The sequence below is a fragment of the Camelus bactrianus genome, chromosome 4 (genome assembly GCF_048773025.1).
Source record: "Camelus bactrianus isolate YW-2024 breed Bactrian camel chromosome 4, ASM4877302v1, whole genome shotgun sequence".
Classification (NCBI taxonomy): Eukaryota; Metazoa; Chordata; class Mammalia; order Artiodactyla; family Camelidae; genus Camelus; species Camelus bactrianus.
In genome coordinates this window covers 82872890-82896968 of record NC_133542.1, presented here as the reverse complement: position 1 = coordinate 82896968, position 24079 = coordinate 82872890, and the positions used below count along the sequence as shown (strand labels likewise).

The 24079-nt window shown below is 40.1% G+C and overlaps 1 pseudogene; it reads left to right on the top strand.

Annotated features, from left to right (window-relative positions):
* The first annotated feature begins 1183 nt into the window (after positions 1 to 1183).
* The window catches only part of LOC141577535 (inner nuclear membrane protein Man1-like), a 45122-nt pseudogene continuing 22226 nt past the window's right edge, over positions 1184 to 24079 (top strand).

Genomic DNA, 24079 nt, shown 5'->3' with positions numbered 1-24079 from the left:
ATATATATCTCCAGGCATTCATACATGTAAATAAGTAGATAAATAGGGAGAAGGGACAGCATTTTCTTACAATGGAATTCCAATGAGTTTAGAAGGAAAGACGGGACTTAAGATCACCATCAGGCAAACATGCCGTCATTAGGGGACATTGAAAGTAGGTACAGGTGCACTCTGCTATTTTTACAACTTTTCTCCAAATCTAAACTTATTTTCAAGTAGAAAGTTTTAAAAAAATAAGTAAGAGCTTGAGGTACAAGTAACGCTTCCTTATCTTCTTTTTGAGTTTGATATGCAAACGCAGAACCCAGACAGATTCTGATGACGCCTTTGCTGTCAGAACTCACTATGTGAAGTGAGGCTGAATAGACTCACAAGACGCCTGCATTTACTATATATTTTTGTTGCAATATTATTGAAACTTGGTCTAGAGTTTATTCTTATTCCCCAGGAGTCAACCATCAGCTCCTTGCTTATTCTCTCAATTTACTCTTCTTAGAGGGCTCATTAATTTATTTTGCATCAGCTGTCACTCTTTAAGTGAAAAGTCTGTTCCTGCCACTAGCCTGATTGTCTTCAATGTCTCCCTAAATCAGCCTCAGGGAAAGTTCCAGCTCTTAAACTTCACTCTCAAGGCATTGCCTGCTCTGTGCCTTCAGCCTCATTTTAAAGACTCCTGCTCTTCCTTGAATGTAAAGCCCTTGCCTTGCTGAGCTATTCTCACTTCACCAAATTCACTCATCCTACGCCTCTTGGCTCTTGCCCATAATGTTCCTTCTCCTCCAAATCCTTCTTTTCTATTTCTTCTTTGCCTGGCAAATTCCTTCAAATGATAGCTTAAATGTTACTTTCTCCACAAAACATCCCCTGAGCCTCCAAGACCAGCCTTCAGTGCCCTCTTAGGTGCTTCCCTAGAAACCTAATTTTAATTCCCCTGTCCTCATTTACCCACAGGAGCGTAGTAATGTCTGTATCTTTCTTTGGACCCTCTGTGGTATAAATAATGAATTAGACATAACACCATTTGCAGCAACATGGATGCTCCCGGAGAATGTCATTCTAAGCAAAGTAAGCCAGAAAGAGAGAAAAATACCATATGAGATCACTCATATGTGGAATCTAAAAAACAAACAAACAAACAAAAACAAAGCGTAACTACAGGACAGAAATAGACTCATAGAGAATACAGACTTGTGCTTGCCAGGGGGGCAGAGGGTGGGAAGGGATAGACTGGGATTTCAAAATTGTAGAATAGATAAACAAGATTATACTGATAGCACAGGGAAATATACACAAAACGTTATGGTAGCTCACAGAGGAAAAAATGTGACAATGAGTGTGTGTATGTCCATGTACGACTAAAAAATTGTGCTGAACACTGGAATTTGACACATTGTAAAATGATTATAAATCAATAAAAAATGTTAAAAAAAAAAAAAAAGAATGAATTAGAGGAGGGCAAGACCGTTTTAAAGGCTAGAGACCAGTAAGAAGCCCCTTAGGGAAATCCACCAGGAGCTCATGGTTGCCTGTGTTAGGTTACTGGCAGTGGAGATGGAACCTAAAGATATTTAGAAAGTAGGTTGTAAGATCCTGGAGGGAAATTTGTCCTGTTTGCCATTAGATTCACAGCAGGGAAACTCTCACAAATCTTGCCTTATAACCATGGTTCCAATTCCACGTCCTGCCCGTGGAACAGCTCACTTCACCCTTAACTGTCCTGATACTTTCTTTTCTGTAATTACCTGTGGAGCTCTATGAGGCTGGCACTTTGCATATCCTGCTGGCTGTGGATTGCTGACTCAGTTCATCTGACTAATCGGGGAATATCTCAGTTCTTACCACTCTAGACCCTTCGGGCTTGTTTATTTGCTTACTTGCTTGTTTGTTTACTTGCTTTTGGTGGGTGGTGGCCAAGAGTAGATAAGAAACTAGTACCTTTTCTGCCCCTATGCCAGTTTCCCATGCGAAAGGTCCTACTTATAGTTCTTTTGTAACATTTTTTCAGTTATCCAGTTTTTAAGTGTTTGGATTATCCTTGACTTAAACTTCTCTTTTATGAGTCATCCGTAACTTGCCAAGTTTTGCTCTGAAGTCTGTCCACTGTCTTCATTTTACCCCAACCATAGTCTTCTCATATCTACATTATTATGTTATTATAAGAACCTCCCAGTTTGCATTCTTAATTCCTTTGCCTCATTATCCTCAACTTTGCAAGAATTATGTTGATTCTCAGCTTTGATGTTGGATTATCTCAGTGAATTGAATTTTTCCACAGAATTTGAAGTATTAAATCAGATAATAGATGGATGCTTTGTAAATATATATCCCCTAGCTCTTGATTTATTCCTTTCTTTCTTAGGTTTTTTTCACTTTAAACTCTAATGCTTGATTTTAAAGGGCTTTCATAGCTGAGCCAATATTTGTTTAACCTTAATTTCTACATAGAGAGGGAATAGTATACCAATTAGGAATAAAGGCTGGAGAATTTAATCCCAGCCTCACATCTTGGGTCCAGTACTACACAGGAGAAATCACTTAATCCATTTAGGCCTCTGTCTTTTCAATTTTAAAATTGAGGGTGGGGTAACATGTCTTTTAGGGTTATTGTCTGAGGACTAATTAATCTTTGCAAACTACTACTTGGCATGCTATACATGTCACATTTTATGATATTGGTAGTAAATAAAGGTGTATTAACATTAATCTTTTACATTAACATTGATCAGTACTGAAGCACTCAATATACGTTATATATTTTTTGATGTAACTGCACATGTGTTAATAGGCAGGAAACACTTAAGTCATGAAGTGCTTTCACTTGGAAGAAAATCTCAGATGCAGCACATGTTAAAAATGCTAGATGACTTCTAAATATAAGTAATGACAGCAGGAGACCCATTACAACAGGACATGTAGAAAAAGCAGTCTAGGAATGAACTTTATGCTTAACAAAATGAAAGTAATCTATTCCATGAGGGACACAATCCCTTCGTGTTTATGTTATCCGCCTTTGCAATTAATCAAATCCAGAAGGAGCAAACCAGCCAACAGCTCAGGCCAGGTTAATGTTGGGCCATTTCCAAGTCATGTGTGATACAAACTTGCTACAGCATCTGATTAACCAGTTTACACTAAGATGACTATAGTAATGAGGAATAAAGGTTGCAGTAAATATGATTTCAAAGAGATAAAAGGAGAGGAGGTCTGCTGGGAAAGGTTGTACCGAAAAGTGTAAATATGGTTCTAGTGAACGGCCAAATAGTTTTCTGGCTTTACCAGTTCTGAACATTTCCCCCCATTTGTGCACACGCTCTCTCTCACTTGCTCTTATTTTTGTCTCACCTCCAAAATTTAACATTGATAAGATGTTATTTAATATACCAACCATATTTGTACCACCCCAGTTATTAGTAAATATTTTTTATAGCTTTTTGAGAAATTCTGAATTCACTCAAATGTAACGCTTTATATTGGTGGTCATGTCTCTCTAGTCTTTTATAATTTTGCCTATTTTTTCCTTCATAATATTGATATCTGAAGAGGTCAAGCAAGCTGTTTTGTAGAATGGCCCATAGTATACATTTATTTATTTTCTCACAGTTAGATTCAATTTAAATATTTTCAGAGAAATACTGCATAGTTGGTTTTGTCCCCTATTTACATCACATCAGGAAGCATGTCATTTTAGCCTGTCCTGTTATTTATTGGTGATATTAAACATGCTCACTTGGTTGGTTGTAAGCATATCTTTTTCTCTTTGAAATTATAAATAAACAGTAATCAAAGAATATCTTGTTCAGTAACCATCTTTCATCCAGTAGTTTTCTGTCATCTATTTGTAATCCTTGCCAAAATCATTTATTACATTAGTGGTTGCAAAATACTGATTTTCTACCTCTAAGAAAAATGTTAAATTTCTACAAATTAGCTTCCATTAGATGGCCCTTGGTTTTGGTAATCATTTACTCATTTTATTTAGAATTTCTTAGGAAGTAAGTGAGAGAATTAGCTTCAAACGTTATTTTCACCTTTAAAGGTCAAGCACTTTGAAAGTCACCCTAAGAGCTAAGGCACCAAAAAATTAAAGTTTATCAGCAGTGTCAGTAATTAGATTCAGAAAGTTAAATTTCTGTAATTAGTCCCATAGTTATGTTTTCACCTTATAACTTAAGTTAAACACTGTGTTAGTAGAGTCAGTGTGCCTGTGTTTTTGCAGAGAAAGTTGTTTAGCATTCTAAGATGCACAGTATGAGTTTTTATGTGCAGGCAAAAAATTAAATCTTACTAATTCATATCGCTCTTATTGAAGATTTATTCTTTGAAAGCCTCTTTATTACCTGACCTTGATAGCATGTTTTAAGCACAGTTTCAGGATATTGTAAGAAACATGTCTTTTTTTTTTTTTTTTCATACTAAATAGGCAAGGTTATATTTAGGGTTTAAACTAGTCCCTAAATATCCTTAATAACCCCTGGGAGGGGATAAGAAACATTTCTAAATCTGTTTCACTACTATTTGTATTGAACACTTACAGGGTACAGACAAAGCTAACTGATGTAATTAATGATGTAATATCAAAGAGAATACTGAAATTCTGTGTTTTATTAGCAAGTTGTAGGTTGTTCCTTAATTGAGGGTTCATTATGGATGGAATTCACTGTTAACAGCTGTGTCCTTTCCTTTCAGAATTAGAGACTTCTAATTGACAGTAATGAAACTATATTTTAAAATATTCTTAATTATGATTGTTCACTACTTCAGAGTTACTTGAATTTATAAGGCCTAACAATTTTCAAAGCTCAAAAATAAATAGAATCATTTGAATGATTACCATCCATGTATACAAGTGGATTTATCCTGACCTTTTTGACTAGTAGAAATATTCATTTTAATTTATCCCACAATGAAGGTGGATTCCTTCATTATTCTGCATTTCAGTTTATCTGTTTCATAACAAGAGCTTTTATTATGGTTTTTAAGGAAAGCTGCCTTGAATTTATATTTCTCATAAGTAACAAAAACTTTATCTGAGAAGTATCCTTTGTACATTTTGAAGGAAGCAGAAGTCACTAAAGGCAAAATCAGGGACCTGGATATTTGTGTTTTGGGTACTCAGGCTGGTACTTGACTTTTACCTCTTATTAGCAGGTGAGTACCACAGAGCACAGGAAATGGTAAAGGATTGAACACTTGAGAAACAGGTGTTTGAGGAAACTTTAAATTAATGTGAAGCCTCTCAGACAGGGATAACTGTCTTACCACTTTTGTTTGAATAGTTGGTGAAGGTTTGGTGGATTTATACAGATAGGTCTGAAGTAGAGCCTGTTTTTGAAAAAGCAGTAACTTATTTTCAAGTTTTAAAGTCAGTGTCTTTTATTTCACTGTTTTCTAAGCTGGTATACAGAGTGCTGCTGATCTGGTAGGGTGACATAAGCGGTGTGAAGACAACCTTTTAGTAGCAGAGAAAGGTAGTGTTTCTGGCTAGTGGGATACATTTTTCCTCAAATAGTACAAGTAATGTATGAGTCTTGTCTGCTAGGACCCTTGCATCACTCCAGTACGCTGGCAGAAGGTATGATCTGTGTTCCCTAAAGTGGGAGACAGAGGCATGTGCTTTTACCCAGCAATTGCAGAAACCAGCGTCAAGAATTTAAAAATCACATTTCTCTTCCTTACTCACTGTTTTACCCAGTAGGCACCTTTGTTTTTTATTTTCTTCACTTTATTTTGTTTTTCTTCTCATGGTTATTGAACGTTGAGTTTCGGTTAATTCCTTTTCTTTTAAGTCTGCCACCTGAGCTAATATAGACAACAGGCATCTGGCACAGGGCAGAATTGTCTTCTGATCACAATTCTATTGCTGTCTCCATCTGCTGGTATAAAGAAGTAATGCTCTTGCCAGAATAAGCCAGCTCATTTTCATTTTAACAAACACAAATTGAGAAATAAGGAATTATGTTCCTAATGTGTTTTCTTTCTTTGTGACAATTAAGTCAGTTTGAAGATGCAAAACTTCATCGGATGTCAGCTTTTGTAGGCATTGTCTTTGGGGTTTTTTAAAAAGGCTTTTTGTTAGTAACATAAAAAATGTCAAAGAGCCATTAAAAATCTGATATATTAACCATGCCTAGATTCCATACATTTTGTTCCTTAGGGAATTAGAGAAAAATCTAATTATCTCAACATTTTTCCAACCGTGTGCATCAAAAATTTAATAGTGAGAAATCTAAAAAATCCTGATAGTCTTTGCACATTCCCAGTTTCATGGGGTTTTGCATCATTGCTTCTGAATTGCTAATGAAGAGCTCAGTGTGGCTTCCAATGCATCTCAGATATTCTGGGTGGTGACCGGCTAGAGTGGTACTGACGTCACAACAGACAGCTGTTGCCTTTCTGTCGCCTGAGTCCTGGGTGAGTGCTGTTGCCCACTCCAGCCTCGCTCTCCCAGTGCCTGGCTCACCAGCTGGCTGTGTGTTCCGCAAGCTCTGTGGAGGAGCAATGCAGAGCATTGGTTTACAGATACTATGGAAAGTACACCTTCACTCACTCTGTATGATGAAGCAAATACCAACACGATGAAGGTATGTGACTCTTTGATTTAATAACGTGTACAAAAAGTGATCAAATGTATGAAGAGTTATGCATACTCACTTAGTACCCTAATTTTTGCTAGGGGCATGTGTGATAAAGTCCTATGTCCAAAATGAGAGCATGTTTTTAAATGGTTTTTGTTTATTTTTGCAAAGATACGTTTGTTTAGATTGATAGAATAAGGAGCAGGATTCCTTTAGTTCTCAGCATTAGTACAAGTTCCTTCTACTCTACCCCTACATTTGTGACCCTTTCTGTACCCTGAGGACAGAACAGTTTGCCTGTGTGCTCATCAATACTTGTGTAAAGCAGCACAGTTCAGTTGGAAAATGACTTCTCTTTCAGGTTCATCTTAAAATAGAAATACTGTATGGCTCTTTCATCTTTACATTTTTATTGTGGAACAAATACAGTGTGGATAAGACATCTTTTGGAAATTAAGAAACTAAGAACCTTAACTTTAAAAGAAGATGTTAATTTTTATACTCCTTTTTGGAAGACTAGATCAGAATTGTTTTAAAAGTGCTTCTTAACAGCAACACCTAGTTCTGTCATTGCTCTGATTAGCGGAGTCGAACACCACATTGCAAAAGCGAGCACATGCTAACTGCATTATGTGGTTTTTGAGATCTGATTTCTAATCATACTGTCTGCAAACTTTGACATTTACTTTGATATTTTATGATTCTTCTAAACCAGACTCTAACCATGTAGGTGAGACTGAATAACTAAAAATGTCCATTAGTGTACAATTGACTTGTTTGGAAGATTTTTGAGAGTTTTGTTTACTTTTTATCTGGATTTAGCTGAAATTTTAACAGTATTTGGAATTGCTGCAATACTTTCAACCCCTCTCTGCAATTTGAAACAATTATTTTGACCTTAAGAAATAACTCATCTCTTTTTTTTAGAGGAGATAGGACAAAGCTCATTACATAGCCTTTTTTTTAAATCAATGCTGAATATAATTACTCCTTCTTTTGTTTCTTTCTGATTCCCAACTGTGAAATCAGGATCATGAAGACATTAACAGCTATTATTAAAATGAGGGCTTTTTTTTAATCAGATGTATTATTTCAAACAAATGCCAGGAGAATTTCATCATTTCTTTTTCAAGCCTGAGGTTTTAAATTTTATGTCGAACTATGAAAGAAAAAATGGAAATAAACAGCACATAATTCTTACACACAAATGCTTTTAGCCATCCTTTGCCGCATTCCACCTTTTTCTCTTTTTGAAGTATCCTTCCTCTTTTTTGTTTCTTCTGTTATTTCCTTTAGGTTATCTCTCTCTGCCCTTCGCAGCTTGTGTGTGTGTGTGTGTGTGTGTGTGTGAGAGAGACTTTCTGAATGTTTGTCTCTTCCTCTCAGTCTTTTCCCTCCCTCTGTCTTCCTCCACCTGCCCGTTGGTCCTTCCCGCCTTGTCTCAGTCTGTCCCCCTCTCTGATCATCTGCCTGGTCACAGGGCCCCTCTCCCTTCCCTGTCTGAGTCAGTCTCTGTGTCTGCCTGTCTTTCCTTTTTTGCTCACCTGACCCTCTCCCTGGCCTGTCATCTCCCTCTCTCCCTCTGTGCCTTTCTCCCTGCCCAGCTATCTCTGCACCTTCGTCTCTGCGTCTGTCTCTGTTCCTCTCCCTTCCTGTTAGTCTTGCTCATCCTTCTTCTCCCTTTGTCTCCGGGGTGCCCCTCGATGTGCCCCTTCCCCTTTCTGTCTGTCCCCCGACTTCTTCCTCTCTCACCCTCCTTTTACTCTTCTGTGCCTCGCTTTCTCCCTGCCTCTCTGTCCGTATTTGCTTCTCCCAGTCTCCTGGCTGCTGTTCCGTTAGTCTTTTGCCTCCGTTTCTCTCCCCATCTTAGCATTTTGCTCCCTTTTCCACCCTCCCCAAAGTCCTTCTCTTTCCCCAAGGTCCAGGCTTCACTCACACACGTACACGCTCCAAATTTTCATTGTCATACAGATTTTCAGTTTTCACTGGAACGAGATCTGCGCTTGACTTTAAATGCCTTTTGGTTATTTAATAGCAGTCACTGGTCAGATTTTATGTCAAACTCTGTTCTTTTTAAAAAACACTATTGGGTAATAATTATATTTTAAATCAATAGATTTTATCCCTTCCTTATTAGTTTAATTTTCAGACATTTATATTTCAGGACTTTCAAGTGGATTGACATGCTCACATACTGAAATTGTCAGTTAAAACATTTTGTCTCCGCGGCCGCATCGCTGCCTCCGCAGCTGGCGGCGGAGGAGCTTTTCCCTCCGCCCCGCCGCCTGCCTGTCTCCGCCTCAAGGAGCCAAGGAGCTTCTAGAGGAAGAGCAGCAGCAGCACCGAGGCGCGGAACAGCCATGACAGTAACACGGCGGCCGCCACTGTCGTCACCGCGGGCATGCGGGTCCGGCCGGCCTCCGGCCACCTCTCCTACCTACGGACCCCCGGGGCCTGGGCAGGACCTCGGCTCCGGGCCCGGGACCCCCCCCCCGGCCGCCCCCACGGCCGGCAGCAGAGTGCTGCGGCGCTCCAGCTCGGCCGGGTCGGGGTGCAGGCCGGTCCTCGGGGCTGGGCCGGCGGCGGCAGCGGCGGCGGGAGGAGGGAGCGGGCTCAAGCCGCCGTCGGCGCCCCCTGGCGGCCAGCGCGGTGACCAGCAGCCACGCGGCCGCTCAGAGGAAGCCCCGCTCGGGGTGGGGGGCCCGAGGCCGGCGGCTCCGGAGCTGCAGAGCCCGGCGGGGAGAGAGGGGGCGGCGGAGGACGAAGGGCAGGAGGGAGAGGGCGGTGAGGGCGGCGAGGACGAGGTCCTGGAGGCCGAGGAGCCGCTGCGGTCCGGCCGGACCGTGAATGGCAGTGGGCTGCTCCCTACAGCTGCCGGGAAGACTGTTCGGGCTCGGAGGAGGAGGAGGACGGGGACATGGCCTCCAGCGGACGGGTGTTGAAGGACGGCTCCCGTTCCCGGCACCGGCCTGGGCGGGGCCGGAGTGAGCCTCTCTCCCCGCTGCCTGCGAAGTCGGCCGGCGGCGGCTGAGACCTCAGTTCCGGGAGGGGAGGAATCGCGTTGCACGACAGGGCGGCGCCGCCGGGAGTGTAGACAGGAGCCGGGAGTGTAGACCGGAGCCGGGGTGTAGACCGAAACTGGGAGTGTAGACAGAAGCCGGAGTGTAGACAAGAGCCGGCAGTGCAGACCGGAGCCGGGCATGTAGACAGACGCCGGGAGTGCAGACAGGAGCCGAGGGTGTGGACAGAAGCCGAGACCTCGAGGCGGTGGCGGCGGCGGCGGCGGCGCAGGGAGGAGGGTGTGATCAGCTGGACTCCAGCCCCGCGCCTAGACGCCGTGTTAACGCTGAGAACCTGGCCCCTCTCCTGCCGCCGCCACCGCTCGCCGACATGGACTCAACCTTGGATTCGTCCACAGGCTCCCTTCTTAAAACCAATCATCATATCGGCGGTGGGGCCTTCAGCGTGGAACCCCCAGGATTTTTTCTAACAGCTTCCCTCCCAGTGCGCCGGTGGCCGCCTCCAGTTCACTGAGGACCAATCACTCCAATCATACCTATGTGAAAAACACCCGTAACAAACCGAAGCGTTCCGAGCCTGAGGAGGAACTTCTCCAGCAATTTAAATGGTGCCAGCTACTTGTGGATGTTTCTGTTAGCTGCTGCCTGCCTATTTTCCCTCATGTTGGGACTGACTTAGCTACGAGTGAGAGGGACAGGACTCTCCGAGGATGGAGGACTCGTCAGTAAGTATTAAACCCTCTGGGCAAGGGAGCAAAGGGCCTGTGGTTAGTGCTGGGCTCTGACCGCACTGGGCATCCTACCTGAGGTGATTTCTGTCAGCAAGGTCATGGTTTAATAGTGAAACACAACAGACAGTGTATTTTGGTCATTTTTCTTTAAGAAAGAACATGATTACCATGATCAGAATGAAAATCCCATGGCTACTTCTAAGGTTTTCTGTATGATGTATGTGGGAATTGAAAACATCTTACAAAAGAACAGACTATTACAAATAAGCCTAAGTAAAATGCATTTATGTGTTTAACTTACATTTTCTTTTCGCCTTAAATAACCATAGGTGCAGGTGCCAATCCAATTACTCGATAGTTTGGAGGTTTTTTTGATTGTTCAGGAGCATCATCCATCATGCACTGGGATTTTTTTTTTTTTTTTTTGGTTGGTTGGTTTTTGTTTTCCCAAATTGAGTTGTGGTTCTAAAAGGCGAAGTAAGATCTCTTGAAACTCTGGTTAATTATTTTGTAGTATTAAATATATGTGTAGGTAGTTCCATAATTTCTTTAAAATTTAAAAATGATTGATTGCCAAGCCCAAAGCACCTCCCCTCCCACCAGTGAAAAAAAGTTCTGGTAGGGCCGTGCAGGAGTTTGCAGTCAGATTCACCTGAATTGGTTTCCAGGCTCTGCCTTTTAACTTACTAAATATCTGTAGGCAGGTGTGTTTGTCCACTCGTTAAGCCAGCATCACTTTCTGTGCTGAGCACTCAGGATACAGGAGTGGTAAGGCAGAGCATCCCTGCCCTTCAACATAGGAAGGAGGTGGGTACTGACCACTTATGTTCTGTGAAGGGAGTGAGGGTGGAGTGATTGGTGTGCCCTTCTTCAGAGATGATGAGGGCAGGCACTATGTGAGGTGAGACTGGAGAAGGAGACGGCCTTGCAGCAGTCAGGAGAGCATTGGGGCAGTGATTACAGGAGGAGGAAAGGCCTGGAGCTGAGCAAGAGCCTTCTGTAGGTGAGAGTGCCTTGAGCAAGGGGGAGCGAGCCAGAGTTTGAGCTTCCCTTGCATAATCTGTAGAACAGTGCGAATCTTGGTTAGAATGATGCCTGGGAAGATTAAAAGAGAGAAAGTCAATTTAGTGCATGATGGATGGCCTGCTGAATACATAATTTCTCAGTATTAGGTCCTTTCCCTCACCCCTTGAAACTTCCTACCCTTTTCACCCAACATGAATTCAGTGTATCATGGTTTGTAAAACTGGCTTACTGTTATTAGTTTTATTTCAAACTAGTGAATGATGGCAGACTTTAAAGTGTAGGAGCAAAAATAGTATAAACTTTGGTTTGAATATAGCCAATTCTAAGACAGTCTGATAATTGATTATAATATTCCTTAAAGGGATTAGAAGAGGACTGAAATCCAGCGCTCACTTTAATTGGTACCCTGGTTGCAAGAGTGATACATTGTGTCCTGCCTCAGATATTTGAGAAAGAAAAGAAATAAGGTCACATAAGAAGTTAAATTAGGAAAGCTCAGGTAAATGACAACCTATGAGCACTAACTGTCTGCATGTTTGTTTCTCTAACAGAATCGGTCTGTTCTGTGAACTGGCCCTTTCTAAGAACTAAATGCTTTACAAGTATAATCTCATTGAACCTGCCCAACAACTCACAGAGGCCAATGGTGGCATCTTTACTTTATAGACAAAGACAGTGAGGCTCAAGTAAGTTAAATGTATCCACAATTGAACAGCTATTGAGTAATAGGACTAAAATTTGGTTTCAGATGTTTTTCAATGAAAAAGCCCATTCTACTTTGGATATTGTTTGTAGGGGATTTTCTAAAAGGATATTTTTATTAGGATTAAGAAAATAATTAATTACTTCTTAGGATTACATACATAATTACTGATAAGCATAATTCTCAACTAAGATGACCTGTCACATCTTTCTTGTCACTATTAAGATGAATGACTAATATCCCCTTAAGTACTAAAATTTCAAATGGCATAGAAAAGGATTGGCTTGCTAGAGCTTTGGTACCCTCCTCACCTCCACCAACGTGGAAGGAAGGAAACTATATGGTGGTTTGCATTTTAATAAGTGGTAAATATGAGGTAGCCTGGGTGATGGAAAAAATAGTGGCCAAGAGGTAGAGGAACTGGGTCCTAGGGCTCGTCCAAATGACCTCAGTCAAGTTCCTTAACCTCTGAGCCTCATTCTTAAGTATTAAACTGGAGTAGTAACTTCTACTGTCTGTGGGGTTGTTGTGAGGGTCAAGTGTGACAGTTTGTTAAATGTAAAGTGGTATTATTCAAAAGTTTAGATAAAATTTGTCATTTTCCTGCTGAACTACCGTATATATGTAAAGTCATTTCTGTAAGTGATATTTAGTAGTGTATTTCCTACCTCTTCAACATTTAACTTTTATTAAATTCTTTAAATACACATTGTAGACATTGATAGAGAAATCTTAGTCAAAATATAATGAATCCTTAAATTCATTGTACGCTTGACATGTATATCCTGGTGGAAAGAAGTGCTTGTGAGTTCAGTTAGTCTGCACACCCAACGGTGAATAATTTCACTACCTATATTTATGTATCCTTTGTCATGTTATGATGTTTTGCCAATGCTTAACCACATGGTTCATTGGTCAAGTGGTGTGCTTAAGGAAACAGTTTTACTTTGAGTAATAATTTCATCAGAAGATTGTAGGTTATATGTTAGAGTAAGCCTTAGTAAGCTTTTATTAGTCATTTAAATTGTGCATAGCATATAATAGATTAGCCTTTTAAATAGTTCCTAATCATTTGATCTTTGAAGACTTTTCATTGATATCCTAGTTTTATTAATTAAATTACCTTCATTAAATTAAAAATAATAAGTAATAATAAAATGTTTTGTCTTCCAAAGATACACATTTTAGACTGTTAAAGGGAATTTTTTTCTTTTAAATGATTTTTCTGTTAATTTTCTTGTTTTTTTAGAAAACAGTGTTTAAATTTTCACTTTTTAAGGTACTTAAGACAATATCCACTTCACAATTGTGTTCCAGTTTATAGGTAAACTTGTATTTTTTATATGTATATGGCTTTTTTAAAAGTACCATTCTGTATTTTCCAAATGTGTTATGGAAGATACATGTTGGAATTTTTTTCTTTCATTTTTAGCTTCTTATTTTGAAATACGTATAGATTCACAGGAAGTAGCAAAAAAATATTACAGAAGTCCCACGTGTGCCTTTTAAAGATTTTTAACATTAAAAAAATGTTTTTCTCAAGAGTTTGTGTCTTGTATCTCCATATTTAAAATGGTCTGAGGAACAGAAACTTGCTTAGCATTTACCTACTTACATAATCCTACAACTATCATCATCCTGTTTTTATTTTATTTTGTAAAACAGGTTAAGATAGTGTGTCCCAGTAGGACTGTAGCAGAGCTGTCAGGAAAGACAATTAAATGTACAGGTAACAAGTTATGTATGTTTAAGAAGCAAAGGAAGATACATAAGAGGAAAACCTTCTCCCAGCTGAGCTAAGTGTCATTTCCACGTGTCACTCTCCCTCCTGTGGAGTTAGGAGGCGCTCCTCTTTTCTGCATTCTTTTGGTGCCCCTGCTGCTTGTCATAGTTCCCTTCTCCGCTGTATAATCAGACTCCTAGTTGCGGGGGGGGGCATGGAGTGGGGGTGAAATAGAACCCCCCCAAAAAAAGACTGTCTCTGCAAATCTTGTCACACCTCCATAGCTGGCCAACTCCCTTTCTGATTGATATATGATTTCTTTAATAGAGTTAATACAATGATTTTTTTCAATTAAATTCCTTTAAACTCTAGAGTTCCACAGATAGACTTTAGTAACTAGAGGAAAGCCCGAAGCCCAGTTACTTACTGTCTTTTGACCCAGCCCCACCTTCTCACTTGAAACTTACCAACTTGTGTAAAAAAAAAATATGCATGTGTATGTACACACACACACACACACACACACAGAACCTATACATGAGTCCTAGTTAACTGCCCTTGTTTTATAACTTACATATAATATGATATAAAAATGTTACATATAGCATGCAAATATATATCCTAGTTGCTAATTTGATTCATATATAAGCTTCTGGAGGACCAAAAAACTCCTAAAACTAAGTGCAAAAATGTCTATGGACATGCACATGTATCAGCTCTGCATTTCTGCAGAGAAGATCCTTGGGTTTGCTAATAAGCTTCTCAAGTGGGAGAGGTCCTTTCCTGCTCTAAAAGTAATGAAGAATTATGCTTTATGGTATCTGTAAATCATTACTCAACCTACTACGTTGATTTGACATCTCTTTTCCTTTATATTCAAATACTTAAAAGGGTATATGATTTCCTCCTTTAACAGCAGGCATTTCCACAAAAATCATATGGCTTTTTTTCAGGCAGTTTGAACATACACAGCGCTGAGTACCAAGCACATCTGCTGTCAGGCTGTGACGCGGGGTCGGCAGGGAGAGACAGCGGAACGGTTTATTGTCTCTGTACTTTCACGGTGCTGGCTAAGCCACAGCTCCTTTTAACAGGTAGAAAATGAATGACAGCAAAAATTGTGGGCTGAATTGCCCCCATTGAACTCCAATGCCACAATTGTAGAGAAGGCAAAAGAAATACATTAACTATTAATAACTACTAAAACAATTTGATGTGGTGGACATAGCTTAAGGAGTTTTTTAAGGATTAAAAAGACATTTAATCAAATCTGAAGTGTGTGAGACTGGATGTGCTCACTTTGTTCATAGCCATAGGAAGTGGAACCAATTCAGTTGGACAAAACCTTAGGTACTTTAAAGGGAATTTCTATCGCTCACTCTGCAATGCGATGTATAGTGTGCATTTCTGGAGACCGTGAGGTTCTCAGTGGTGCTCACTCATGCCTACTGGCAGCATGTGCAAGCAATGAAAGGGTGTGCACTCTGTTGTGCACATCCTGTTACAGAGCGTGAAGTTGGACGGCGGCAACTGAAAGACAACACCAGTTCTACCTCAAGCTGTTTTTAACCCTATTTTTACTGAGCATGAAATACTCTTTGACTGAAAGAAAAAATAAAACATTTTTGAGCCTTTTTCCCCTGAGCATAATCCCTAGGTGCTTTCTTTAAAGAGGGTTGTGATCCTTTGTTAGAAAGAATGTGGTTGGCAGTTGAAGAAGTGAAGGATGACACATTAGTAGTTATAAAACAGAGTGTCTGGCAATTGTAACCTAAATTAAAATACTATAAAGGATATATTTTTGTCATAACAAGGAAATTGGTCATGTTAGATCTACTGATTCAAATGCTAGAGAAAATAAAGTTTCACATGTTGATGAAAGACATTAAGCCATCAAAGAACCTCTCTGGGTGGATTAGATAAATGTGCCAGGAGCCCAGCAGGAGTTTTGCTTAGACTCTTTGATGACAGAGCTTAGTACTTTTAAGGCTCTCAAAGAATTTCCATTGTGATCCTGTGATAAGAATGAAGTGCTAGTCATGGATAAAAAACACATAGAAATTCATTTAGTTACACCAGTGGTGCAGAGGGGAAAACATCAAGGGAAATAGAATTCTGAAGGAGTGAAGGGAATGCCACATGAGAGGAGCTAAAATACCATGAGGATTGAAGGTTTCTTAAATAGCCCAACACTTGCCACAGTCTGTTTAAAGCACATGACATTAGGAATGGCTGAATCAACTGGAGCTACTTTTATGGTGATGCGCACTTCTAGTCATGAACTTTAACTACAGATGTTATCATGCTGTGAACCTAGCACAAAATATGTTAGTAAGGGTGTGATATATGAGACTAGACTACGCAAAAGATTGATGACTGCAGCGACTTGTGACGCTAATTAGAACTAGGCCAGGCCTCACAGGCTAAGGGCACAGTCCTCCGTAAGTCTGCTCTCACTTCCCGCAACCAGGCCACCCTCACTGCTGACCAGCTGGCTACCCGTTACCTGTCAGGTTTGATAATTCCCTAGAATGACTTACAGAACCCAGGAAAGTGCTATCCTTACAATTACGGTTTTGTTGTAAAGGATACCGATCTGGACTGGCCAAAAGGAGGGACACACAGGGCAACGTCTGGAAGGGTCCCAGATGCAGAGCTTCCCTTGTCCTCTCTCCATGGGGTTAGAATGTGTTACCCTCCTGGCACACAGATACGTGACAATGTGCAGAATAGTGCTATTCGGGGGAGCGCAACCAAGCTTCAGCATTCAGAGTTTTTATTAGTGTTTCTGCATAGGCATGATTGAGTCATTGGCCATGCAGTTGAACTCAGGCTCCTGACCCCCTTCCCTTGCCAGAGGTCATGCTGGCATCACATTGGCTCAGAGCCCCAACTTTCTAGTTGCATGGTTAGTCTTTCAGGTGTGGCCAGTCCACATCCTGAGTCATCTCATCAGTATAAACCACGTAGGGTCCCCACCAGAAGTCACCTTATTAACATAAACTGTCAGGAGCCACCATCAATAAGAGACACTCCCATCACTCCAAAAATTCCCAAGATTTAGAAGCTACTTCCCAGCAGCCAGGGACAGAGGCCAGCCAAATTCTTTATTACATAATATCTTATGCTCTAACTAGTGATAGTGTCTTTGTTGTTCTGTATTAGGGAAATAATTTACTTTTCTAGTTTCTCATTATTTTAAGAGATAACTCTGAAATCAAGTCTGAATAAACATGTTTCTGTGTCTAAATATTTCCCTTTAGCTGGTTCCATATCTTAAAAGCATCTCTAGGTAAATAATATACTATTTAAAGAATAAATTATAATTCAAACTCAGTATGGAACAAAAAAGCTATATTAGCTCTTCATACGTGCCTATTATCTTAATGTGTGCTCTCACATCCTCATTATCTGTGCTCAATTGCTAGGAATCTAAACCTTGGAATGTTCTTTAGTTATTTTCAAAAGCATGGTCAGATAGTAAGACCAGCCTTTTTCTTCCATGTAGTCTTTAAAAGAGATCTTGTTATGTGACAAGAAATCTTATTACAACCTGATTGATGTCTTTATTTCAGTCCTGCATTTAACACATATGGAGGGAGCTCCCAATATAATCCTGAACTATGGCAGCCTTGGAATTACAGCAAAATACATTTTACCCTCAGTAGCACTGTGAGGTAATCTATAAAGCCTTCAAGTATACAGTGACATTAATGGCCCTGACTTTATTGTATGGTCTCTTATCTTCATCTGCCAATATCTGAATGCCTTCAGAATCTCATGAAGTCGTCCCAGGATCCTCCAAAATATCTCTCAGAGGGCTCGTGAACAGCCCTTTCATGCTTTTCCTGTTTTGTCCTTCTCCAGCCCGCTGCCCACTGCCACTTTTGTTAGTGCTTGCTGTAAATTTACTCATGTCCCTGCCGAAGGTTCTGCCTCCAGAGCTCCTAGTGTCATTAGTCTTCAGGGCACCAGACTCACTACAATCTTCTGTCCCGGGCTGACCGCCTGCGTACCAGGAGCCCTTTGTCTCCCACTTCTCCCTGCTTTGGTCCTCTGATGGAGACACTTCCTTTAGCTTCTGCTCTGGCTCAGACTGGGACCCCTGCTATATAAAAATGTAGAGAGACTTCTTTTAGTACTCCAGCATTCCTAAATTTCAACTTTTAATGTTTTGATTTGGCATTAGGCTTCTTAAGTGCTAGAATGTCAGGTCTGAAAATGGCCATAGAAGGATGCTTACCCTGTCCTATAGCAAAGTAGCACCCTAGCTGTCTCATGTCACTTCTTCCCAGGACTCTGACCACAGTTCCTATTACATATGAACATACCTATTGATCCATAGGAGAAAGGCTCTTCAGACACCAGCTAGAGGGCGATCTGTCAAGCCAGTCATCTCTCATTCATTTTACAAGTATTTGGGGAGACATTTCCATTTGCCACTCTGATAAGTTTCAGTAATACAAAGATAAGTGAAGCAGTGCTCCCACCTTAAGCACTGCGTAACAGGGAGGAATGATTATGGCTTATTTGTTCAGTGGCAAAGTAGAAATGAGGGCAAAGGCCATGGAAGTTCTCTCGGGGCAAAGCAGAGGGAGGGATCAAGTCTTCTTGGGAAGAAGCAAAGTGGAACTCACAGATCACAACACATTTGAGCTGGGTCTAGAAGGATGAAACAGTGCATTACACAGAAAGGAGGCAAAAGCGATGGACAGAATGGGCAGTATCTTCAAATCCTAATGGTATGAATGTGCTTAGAGAATTTGAAATAGTCTAGCTGGCCACAAGTTGTGAGGGAAGAGAGCAGAAGTTGAGGGGTGAAAACTTGACAGGAGCTAGACTTTGGAGATTATCCTGTGGACAAAAAGGAGATCTCACATCATTTTAGGGGGAAAATGTCACAGCAAGAGGTGTTCCTTGGTAGGACAAGCTGGGTGTTAGTGTGGTGGAAGACTTGGTAGACAGATTATACACAAGAGGCATATTAGAAGTGTGCCATGGAAATGGATAGGAAGTGCTAAAGGGCAGGTGGAAAATGGATGGGGTGCCAGGAAAGGACCTGTAGGTTTATGGATGGAAACTTATAAACAAGATAAGGTTTAGAGAAAGATCAAGAGTGAGGTATATGATATCGCATATGTGGAATCTAAACACACACACACACACATACACACACAAATGAACTTATTTACAAAACAGAAACAGACTCACTGACATAGAAAACAAGCATGATTACTAGGGAGAAAAGGGGGTGGGAAAGGATAAATTGGGAGTTTGAGATTTGCAGATACTAACTACTGTATATAAAACAGATAAACAACAAGTTTCTATGGTATACCACAGGGAACTATATTCAATATCTTGTAGTAACCTATTATGACAATATGAAAAGGAATATATGTATGTGTATGTATGACTGAAACGTGTACACCAGAAGCTGACATAACATTGCAAACTGACTGTACTTCAATTAAAAACATTTTTTAAAGAAGAGGAAAAGAAAAAAAGAATGAGTTTCATGGGATCCAGATGAAAAGAGGCAAATAGATGGCATGTAAATGAAACTAGAGGCCATTGGGTTTGAACATTAGAGGGGACAGACTTCCCATGGGTGTAGTTCCAATGTAATAAGGAGGTAAATATGCCTGGTGTCTTTCCACCCTCATACCAACTTTTCACCACTCTTCTTAATTTGCCCTTTGTCTCAAAAAGCTGACCATCCATGTGTTCTCCTGGTGTCTGGCTTCTTCTGGGTTTGTCCAATGAGGTGCACCAACAAGAGACTGGAAGGAAGGAGAGACAGGTCAATATATTTATTTCCCTGCTCAACCGCTGTGAGACCACGTTAGATGGGATAGTCCAAAATCACCACTCTTCTCATGGTCTACATGGCTTTCTCCTTCTGGGTCTCATTAACTGCTCCTCCCTTGGGCCTAGTGGTCGTTGCTTGTAGCTCCTATATTACTAACCCCAGGGTATTACACCATCTCTTATAAATATTTCCTTTGTAAATAACACTTTCCTAAGTAATCCTAACTCGAGAGCGCATCTGTTACTTATTGGGAACCAGTGGGAATAGGAGAGCCATTTTAGGGGACCTAAAGAGTGGAGACAGCAAACACAAGCTCTCGTTGAAGATGTTCAAGGAGGGGACAATGTAGCTCAAGTCGTACAGCGCATGCTTAGCATGCACAAGGTCCTCAGTTCAATCCTTAGCACCTCCTCTAAAAATAAAACAAAAATAAACCTAATTACCCCCCCCAATTTTTTTTAATGTTCAGCTGTAAAGAAAACTAAGAAAAGAGGTTGTAAATTGAATAGGGGCCAGAATGGAAAAATATTTAGGATGAGAGACATGATGATTTTTTTTTTATCTTTTAAGACAAGGACACTTCCTCTCCTTTAAGTACGTAGGTTTATTGCAATAGAGGAAGCACCGTGTGTGTAATGGACCTTTTACTAAATCCTACATTTTGGCTAATTCTCACATCTAACTCTAACCTCCCTTAATGGCCGCGTTCGAGATAGGAAGGGGGAGTCTCAAGCTCATTTTGAACTCAGAAGCCAGAGAACGAGTCTGGCAGCAACAGCTCTAATTGCTCATCAGGACGACCTAAATGATAAAATCACTGTACAGTCTTGGTTTGAGATCAGTAAGAAATCATGAAACGGCCATGAAGAAAGTGGACATGTCATAAACCAAAGAAGCAGCAGGGATGGAGTTCTTCCCAGCCAGAAGATGAGTTACACGGTGGAGAAGAACAAGGAAAGGAGGACCCACGGGCTGCTCAGGGGATAATGGTCAGAGCTATAGTTTGACTACTGCAGAATTTCGGCATTGCTTGTTGACATTCCCAGGGTGGCGGACTACGGCGGTGGGCAGCACCTTATATTTTGTGTTCCCCACATTTAGTCTTCTGGTTCAGGTACTGGCCTTCCTCACAGAATTTATTATATTAGGAGAGAAGCAATCAAGGTTGTATAACACAGTGTCTCAAGGCACTTAGAATGCTTTTTCACCTGATGAACTGTGCAAGCAACAACCTCTAGGAGTTCAGACAGGGAGAGGGAGATCACTGAATACACAGACATCTACAAATGTCTCATCTAAATATGCAGATCCACTGGACAATCCATTGAGTCTGAGAAGGAGGCAGTATCCTAATTTTGTATATAAAATTTGTTAAGATTTTAGGATCTCTCTTGGTTTGAAGGCTCCCAAAGTTTGCTATAGGACTCTGAAAACTGCCAATAGCTTTTTGTTGTTGTTGTTGTTAAACCTCCCAATCCCATCAATTACCCCAAAGTGCTAGATGTTGAGCACAATATGAAGTAATATACAGTTATCCTTGAAAGTCCATGGTGTTTTGATTTTGTTGATATTTCTAAAATGTTTCAAATAACTGTAATACACAGAGAAATAACTATAGGCTTGAGTTAGGAAGATGTTAAAGAACAGGTGTAAAAAAAAAAGGCTTTCCCCAATATAAGTGAATTTACCGCTAACCCCCCCCAAAAAGAAAAAGGCAGAAAGCATTGCAGAACATTGGAGAATTAATGCTTTTTTTTTTTAGATTTTTTAAAATTGAGGTATAGTTGATTTACAATGCTGTGTCAGTGTCTGCTGTACAGCAAAGTACAATCCAAGAGCATGGTGTATCTTTCCATTTTTTTTTTTGAATCATCTTCAATTTTCTTTATCAGTGTTTTATAGTTCTCAGTATCTAGGTCTTTCACCTCCTTGCTCAAGTTTGTTCCTAAGTATTTTATTTTTCTTGATGAAATTTTAAAGGGGATTTTTTTCCTCCTGATATTTCATTGTTAGTGTAAAGAAATGCAACTGATTTCTGTATGTTAATCTTGTATCCTGCTACCTTAGTAAATTCATTCATCAGTTCTAGTAGGTTTTATGTGGAGTCTTTAGGGTTTTCTATATATAGTATCAGAACACTGGGGAGTTATAACATATTACTTAGCATTATCCATGAATATTTGATGACACATCAGAAGCCCAGACATTTATTGACAACAAGGCAGAAGCTCTGGGAGAGAAAGCAAGGCATACTAAGTTTAAGTGAATGGTGTGAATTGCTCCACAGGCTTAATGGTATCAGCATATTCTTATTTTTTTTCCCCCCCAAATAAATTGTGCAGCCTCTCATCTGTGTAATACCAGGAATTTCAGTATCTCTCTCCTTTTCTGTTGAATTGTCAGAGAATTCTAGGGAGTTTTTCAGTTCTAATTCTAAAGGAGTTTTAGCATGATTAAGTCCAAGTTGCCAGTTTCTCACTCCCAAAGTGTGTCACAACTGGTGACTGTTACCTTAGTCTGCTGCACTGCGTCAGACCTCTGCTCTGGTGGTGTTTCTACTCCTTCAGATCTCTGTGGCAGATAGTTTTTAAAGGAGAAAGATCCTTCCATCCCCCAGTGCAAGTGTCATCTTTCTTTGGGTTCCTGGGATCACAGCTCTTAATAATCAACTATTAAAATTCATATATCAAGTCCCAGCCTCAAAGTACTAGATCAGAACTCATGCCTCTGTCTGCTCCTTTCACACCTAGAAAAAAATCACCTGCTTTTCCTTCTGGTGACCACCTCTCCCAGAAGGATGGTACAATTTCTTTAAATCCTCGCAAATCAAAAGTTTTTTTCCTTTTTTTTTTGTTTTGTTGTTTTTTTTTTTTGTTTTACATTCCTCTCTATGAACAGTTGGACAATTTAAGATTTAGTCAAACAAAACCTACCAGTAAGTGTAACACTTCTCCATAATTTCATGTAATATTGTATCTTAGGTTATAAAATGAAAAATATGGCATTTCTGTAGCATAAAAGGAGGGAAAAGGGAACAACAAAATCTAAAACAAACAAAATTTCTTTTCTTCAGCCATCCATTCTCTGGCAGAACACCTATTCATACAACATTTTGTAATTCCTAGAACTGTACTAACTGCTTTAAACATATCATCTGGTTTATATGTTGCCAGTTTATAGGGAACAAAATCTAAAATCAGAGAAGTGAGTACTTAACTTGAGATGACACATTGAATAACATGAATATGTCAGAAATGTCAGCTTAGATGTCTGAGGTCAGAGCTATGTTCCTCCTCTTATGTTCTTGAATGTGCCCTTGGGAGAACCATGGGGCCTAAAAGAAGTCCATCACACAGTCTTCAAAGAGTTCACATAGATGGGAAGAGGGCAAGGAAAATGCCAGATTTACACCTATAGATGAGTTGGAAAATCATAAAAGCATGCAGAAGAATGATAAATTACATTTAACCAAGCATGGTTTTGGAAGGACTTCTCAAAGGAGTTCAGTTTATTTCAAAAATATTTATTAATGTTGCTACATCAGGATTCCTGCTGGTGAAGCACTTTACCTAGATGGTGCAGACTGTCTCACGCAATGCCAACTCTAAATCCCCTTTGGTGTATCCTCCTATGCTTTAGAGGCTAGAAAGCTAAAAATTCTCAGTGTGGCTTCTGTGTGTGACCTAAATTCCACTAAGCAAGTGCACCATGGAAGTCTTGGAAAGAAGTACAAAATATGAAAGAGGCAGCCACAAGCACAGACTGATTCTTTGGAAAAATTTGGTGGCATGTGTGTCATCATAGAACAGAAGGGACCATGGGTTTTTGTTGAGTCCCATTTTGCTAAAAAGCCTTTTTTTCCTGCCCCTATCATCTAGCATCTGGATTACTAGAAAATCTACAAGATAATTGTAATAAATTCCTCCCTGTATAATAGAGCTGTGAGAGATTATGTCATTTTCTGCTAAAAACTTTGAAAGATACAATAACTGATCTCCGGATGGTTTCAGGCAAGGTGATGGGAGTTGGGATTCTTTATCTGACCAGGTTGGGCTGAAGGTAGGGGTAGTCTAGTTGGTAGTAGAGATTGGAATGCTGGTGGTCTGTAACACTTAATGGTAAAAGAGTTATTAAATTATGACCTTCTTTGAAGAATTAATGGCAGTGGGATGAGCTGCTCTGCTTCCAACTGAACTGGAAAGCATGAAGCAAGAAATGATAGAGGCAAGTTATCAAATCCTGGTTCAAATCTTGGTCAAAGAACCAGGAAGTTTCTACAGCTACCCTCAAAAATATCTTACATTCCTTCTAGGCATTGGGTATTACAATTGGGTGTTAAAGATTTACAGATACTAACTACTATAAATAGATCAACAACAGGTTTCTTCTATATACGACAGGAAACTATATTCAATATATTGTAGTAACCCATAATGAAAAAGAATAGGAAAACAAATCTATGCATGTATGTGTATGACTGAACTACTAT